The 6636-nt window shown below is 32.1% G+C and overlaps 1 protein-coding gene across 1 annotated transcript in view; it reads right to left on the bottom strand.

Annotated features, from left to right (window-relative positions):
• The window catches only part of LOC106478792 (nephrin-like), a 124326-nt gene that overhangs the window by 76185 nt on the left and 41505 nt on the right, over nt 1-6636 (bottom strand). The gene's annotated exons all lie outside the window — the stretch shown is intronic.

Raw genomic sequence — 6636 nt, 5'->3', positions numbered from 1 at the left:
CAAACATGCTCGCCCTTCAGCGTGGGCGTTATAAAGTGACTATTGACTGGTAAAGAGTAGCCCAGATTGCGTGGTGGTGATGCTAGCTGCCTTTCCTCTAGTCTTACACTGCTAAATTAAGGACGGCTAGCGCAGATAGCTCTCGTATAGCTTTGCGCGAAAACTAAAACAAACCATTTCATGATCAATTGTATTACTTTTATATAAAATATTACTATTACCATTTTATGATAAATTGTATTAGTTTTACATAAAATATTACTATTACCATTTCATGATAAATTGTATTAGTTTACATAAAATATTGCTATTACCATTTTATGATAAATTGTATTAGTTTACATAAAATATTACTATTACCATTTCATGATAAATTATATTAGTTTTATATGAAATATTACTAGTTCCATTTCGTGATAAATTATATTAGTTTTATATGAAATATTACTATTACCTTTTATGAATGATTGCATTAGTTTTTTATGAAACATAACTATTACCTTTTGATAAGAGATTATAATAGTTTGTAGAAATTATTACTGTTACTGTTTGGTGACTGATTGGAGTAATTTTTGATCTATAATCAATATCTGGTTTTAGATTTTTTGTAAATAGAACAAAGATTTGAAAGAGAACGATTTCAGAACATGTTTTTATTCTCTATGGGTGGTCATCTGTAATATTAGGATTTTTCATCCTTTATGTCCAAACATAGTTAAATTGTCATTTGATGTAACATATGATACCAACCTAAGTGTTTTTAGTGGATAACAAAATATTAGTGTCTTTTGTTTATGAGTGCCCTGTGTTACACGACTCTTCGTGTGCTAAAGAGTCGTCATGAGAAAACTATTTTAATCTTGGTGTTTCATGCGAGACATGGCCTTTTCCCATTTGTTACTCGGCACCATCTGATACACGTAGCACAGTGTAGCCGATATGGAAGTCAAAGGGAGAGACAGAGATAGTGGTGTGTCTGTGACCACGATCAATACTAATGCGTTTCTATATATATATGAAACTATGACTTGCATCAAAATTGTTTTGCAAAGAAAGACATATACTTACATATAATTCTCTTCAAATTATTGTATATTTATTTAGGAATTTAAATGATTTTTTGAGGCATTACAACAGAAGTCATTCGTACAGTAACTTCAACTCAAACGTTAACCTCAAAACTACGAAATAATCAACCTAACTGAGCTTCAAGGTAGTACTGATGACAATGCTGGTTGACAGGTTATTAAAGGTTATTTATGTATCTTGTTAGTCGGATGTAATTACGTGTGTTCTATACATAAGGTAGTTTCGTGTATCTAGATCAGTAATATGAAAACAAAGATTTACGTAAAACACGTAGCTTTATTAGGTCAAATGGTTATAAGATCTACATAAATACACCTCCTGATTTGGTCAAAGTTGAGTTTATATTTTAATCAAAAACTTTCTGTTTCACAATTAACTAGGTTCAAATGATTAAAGAATGCCAACTAATTATTGTAGTTTACATTAGAGAATCTGATTTCCACGTTTTAACTATTTTCTTCTGTCCACCTATGTATTTATATTAAGCTGTACATCAAGCACCTTTTGACTTATACTCTTACCAAAATCAAACGCATTTTAAACGCACGTAGACAGCATTATTCATTACCGGTTGGAGCTTCTATTTCAAAAGGAATTTAAAATGTGTGTAAAAAACGTTTAAATGCTTTGTCAACATTTTTTAAAAACGTATCTGTAATATTTTATTCCATATAATCGTGCAGCACTATAATGTTGAGAGAACAAAACGTATATTGAAGAACTAAATAATAAGATACGTGTATATTTACAAGCAAACGTTCATATATCAAAAAATCCTATTATATGAGCATTTTACATTTTCATATTTCAGTGTGTTTAGATACGAATACACGGCACTCATACTCGAAGTAAATCAGTTAGTGTTCAGGGTACAACGCTAAATATTTGTTTAAAATGAAATTTTACGTTGTTGTTACCAAGTGAAATTTTACACTGTTCTCACTGCCATAATCCTTTGTGTTGTTACGTATGTCTTGGGCCACTGTTCTTAAAATATACTTCTTATCGTTTTAGAAGATTGTTTATAATGTTGTTACAAACATAGCTTTACACTAATGATTTCTTTTTCGCTATTTTATGTTCGAAGAAACAAGATTGTTCAAGGTATATTCTATTTCGAGTTTCTGAACACTCGTTCGTTATAACTCTGGTTAAGGCCTAAGCAAAGTAATAAAATCAAGCAATATAACCAAGGTAGATTTACTTTAGGCTAAGGTATTTTAATGTTTTTTTCATTGTTGTTTGTCAATGCTGAACACCTGTTTAGGAGGATTTCAATACCAGATCGAATGGTTCCTCATTAACTGTGTAATGTGTAATGCTCTGTTAATAGTACGAAAGAACTAACTGGTACAAACAGTAATGTTCTGTGAGCAGTCCTGAAGAACCAACTAGTTGTGACAATAATGTTCTATTAATAGTTACTGAGGAATTAAAAGATATTCAAGGATAGGAAACAAGACTTACATCACTGCTATATAGTTTTAGGTTGTTATTATCAATATAGTTTACGCTTTCGTTATAGATATATTAGTCTATCTTTTATCAGACCGAACAACAATTACTCTGGTTTTAATCCTCTATGTTTTCTTGAAACTGAACGATCTGTTCATTATTTCAGCAATATTGTTTTCATAGTCATACAAATAAACTTCAAATACTTTCAGGCGACATAGCAAACGGTTGTCGTTAGAGCTTAAAAAAATTTTTAGAATGAGTAATGGAAACTTTAAGTACCCGTATGTAAAGCACAGAACAATAATGTTCTTGAAATTATTTCCAGTCTTGTGCTGTAATTATAATGAATAACAATTTCAGCTAACCTTAATTATGCCCATAATTAGAAGAGCAATTAAATATAATTCTTAATTATATTCCACAATTTGTAAACCTTGTATAAAAAGAAATGCTTGAATTTCATACCCAGAATTAAATCAAATGCGACAATTTTAAATCTTTTTATTTTGGTGTAAGAAAATGTAAATTTTTAACATAATCGATTTAGCTTTCTCATTTTAAAAGCTTACCAAATGTTTTGTATCTTTAAGCTGTAACACAATGCCTAGGAAATATAAAATAAACTTGTCTGTGTTTTATTTATTTATTTAATTCTTTTTTTTGCTTGACTGCAATATTCACTACTAGAGAGGCTCGTTCAGTTAGAAAATATCTTGTTTCATATTTATGAATAAGCAAACATTGTATGAGTTAACATTTACCCGATTTTAAAATTAAGCTGATTTAAAACTAGCAGTAATAAATACGTACAGTAGTAAGAATTTCACTAACTACTTTATATTTTATATTCCACCTCTGTCTGCTTGAAGATTTAAGGGTCATAAAGCTTAAGATGGCAATAGATGAAATACTATTGCGTACTATTGGTAATGGAATTCCACATCGGGCTGGTAAATAACAATGTGGTTCAAAGTATTATCAAACTTATTGCAATACTTTATGACATGTTTCTTGTAAAGGACCATTATTTGCCAACTTAGGTATTATAAAAATATGTTCAAGATTTGAAATATGAAATGTTAAAAGAAGTGTTGAAAGCTTAGAAATATTACTGGAATTAAAACTTGCTGTCTTAGTGCCTTTATTTAGTCTTTTCGTACCTAGTTCTATCATTAGAAAATCGAAGAACTACAACGTATTATTGTTATAAATTTGGAACATGGTGTTACTCACATCGAAAATTAGAAACCAATCTTCTATCATGTGCTTACTTCAGTATTACAAGTTCTAATTTGAGGACAGTGGTCAGCGTGTCGGGCTGTGGATCAAGGGCTGGAGACGTAATACCGTTGAACACGCCCGACTCAGTGGGTTTGCTATAAAAGTAACAGTCAATTATATTATTCGGAATATTGCCCGGCATGGCCAGGTGGTTAGGGAGCTCGACTCGTAATCTGAGGGTCGCGGGTTCGAATCCCCGTCACACCAAACATGCCAACTTCCGTCAACTAACTCAGATCAGGGAATTTGAGGGCATGTCATCTGCTGATGGCGCCCCCATAACTAATTAAAAAAAATTATTCAAAATAAGCCTTTGTGGTGGCAAGTGCTGCTGACTGATTGGCTGCGTTCCCTCTGGTAATAGTTAAAAATTATAGATAACTATACCTGATTCCAACTTACTTCACATTTTGAGGTATTCAAAAAAGATTTGTAGTGGTAATGTAATAAGTTTTACTCTTTGCACAAAATCATAGGTTGGATCTGTTTACCAGAAATATAAGTTTAAATCGTTTTATAGAAAATACCATAGAAATAAACATTGTCTATAAAATTTTGGGTCTGTATTACATCGTGATCAAAAGTTATTTCCATATTCCTAACAGTAAACATGAAAAAGCTAAATTACACTGTTTCAGAAAATAATTTATTACAAAATATTAACCAACAGCCACATGCAAACTGGATCAACTCTTGTGAAAGTTGAGAACTATAGCTTAGTTTTTAACCGTAAAGATGGTTGAGATTTATTTGAAATGAACTCGTCGTTTACGAATTCGGGATGTCGTAGTAGTTTTGTAATTCAAATGTTTTAGTGAGAACTAGCAATCAATTATAATATAAGAAGTGAACTGACAAGACTTAACAACTTCTATGAAAGCATTATCAGAGAATTCTATGAATAACAAATTACATTTTATTAAAAACTCCACTGTCGATAGATAACTTTAAACGCAGAGGTATTTTGTGTACTTTAACAAAAGATGGGAACGATTACCATTGCGAATTGTCATGACTACGATTATCATTGTGAAGTTCCATATACAGGGACGTAACATTTATAGAAATACACACAACGGAAAACAAGAAGTACAGATAGGACATTCCATAGCTTCTACTGTTCTTCCTTTTGAGGTAGATATAACTGAAACTTCTGAGCACCAGTTTAAATAGTTGTCGTTATTTCTTATGGTTAGGCCAGCACAGAAACATGCTTCTCTTTGATTAAATGTTTGTCTTAGTCATGTACAACGCTTTTTTTCTGTCAAACTAAGAACATGATCTAATTTAAAATAAAACAAGAGGTATCATAAGCCATGTTTGACTTGCATTTTTGTAGATAAAATAGCTATGTTTTATGTAAATTACTTTTAGTTTTATAAATTTTAATTGTTTATTTAAATGAGTTGTTTCTTGTTGTTTTAGCGCAAAGCTATACAATTGGCTATCCGCCCTCAATACATCGCAGGGAAACGAATTCCAGATTTTAGCATTGAATGACCCATTTAGCTGACCCATTCCACCGGAAAATGCTACTCAAATGAATAAACACACTATATATAATTTAGTTTCATGTTTAATAGATATTTATTCAATCAAGCAAGTTTGTTGACATTTTATCAAGACACATGGTAGTGGCCAAAAAAGAACAATGTGTTTTATTAAGAGGAGTGATAGTTTAGCAATATTTCACTTTCTGTAGCTCAGACTGTGGTAATACAAATCATCACACATTGTCAGTCGATGTGCTCTATTGGATCCTTACTTCACATTCCAAATTTCAAGGCAATCCATTAAAAACACAGGAGATATAAATCTCCGATTTTGATTGAACTGTATTTTCGGTGCGAAGGAAAAAATTCAATCAAATGTTTTTGTTTTTTTTTGTTTTTAATTATGCACAAAGCTACACAAGGGCTATCTGTACTCTGCCCACCACGGGTATCTAAACCCGGTTTCTAGCGTTGTAAGTCCGCAGACATACCGCTGTGCCAGTGGGGGGCAAATTCAATCAAAATCAAAAAATTTATTTGATAGAAAAACATGTACTTATCTTTTATGGATGTTTTTCAAGTTTGGTACACTAATAGATCTTTACAACTTACAATTAGGTGTTACATTTGGTCTAAATATAAGCTACATGTGCAAAGTTATTCAACAAAAGCCGCTCAACTTTGACCACAATATTTGCACACGCCTACTCAAAATGTTTATTTGTTTGCCATTAAGCACAAAGCTACACAATGGGCTATCTATGCTCTGCCCACCTCGGGTATCGAAACCCGGTTTACAGTGTTGTAAGTCCGCAGACATACCGCTGTGCCACTGGGGGTACGCAAAATGTAATGGGAGCTATCGGACTGAAATTTTTACTGCAGCTTCTCCTAAGAGTAAAAGTGGACAGTGTTTAGTTTTTGTCATTCGTATTAAAGACGGCTGATTTAGAGCAACAAACGAAAGATGAAAGCACGTGCAAATACATAAGTATTGGTTAGGCCAAGCAAACTAGATTAGCAGTTTCTAGCTCAAGTTTTCTAAAGAACCATATGGGTGAGTGGTTATTATTCATGCTCAACTTTTAAGCACAAATTTGCTAAATTTTATGAAATTATCCTAATTACAGAGCGCTTACCGTCACGTGATATTAGCTTAAGCAATTAGCATAAATAATGGTTCTTGATACGACTTTACCGATTGCACGGGGTGATGACAAGAAACTGTTAATCTAAATTCCATGGCGTTAGTGTAAAGGAAGTTATTAACACTGTTTTAGAGAGAAAAACTGCTGCCATATATTTTAAAGAATCT

The sequence above is a fragment of the Limulus polyphemus genome, unplaced genomic scaffold (genome assembly GCF_000517525.1).
Source record: "Limulus polyphemus unplaced genomic scaffold, Limulus_polyphemus-2.1.2 Scaffold12, whole genome shotgun sequence".
NCBI classification, from domain to species: Eukaryota; Metazoa; Arthropoda; class Merostomata; order Xiphosura; family Limulidae; genus Limulus; species Limulus polyphemus.
The sequence above is the reverse complement of the archived record's forward strand: the minus strand, read 5'-3'. Positions and strand labels throughout refer to the sequence as shown.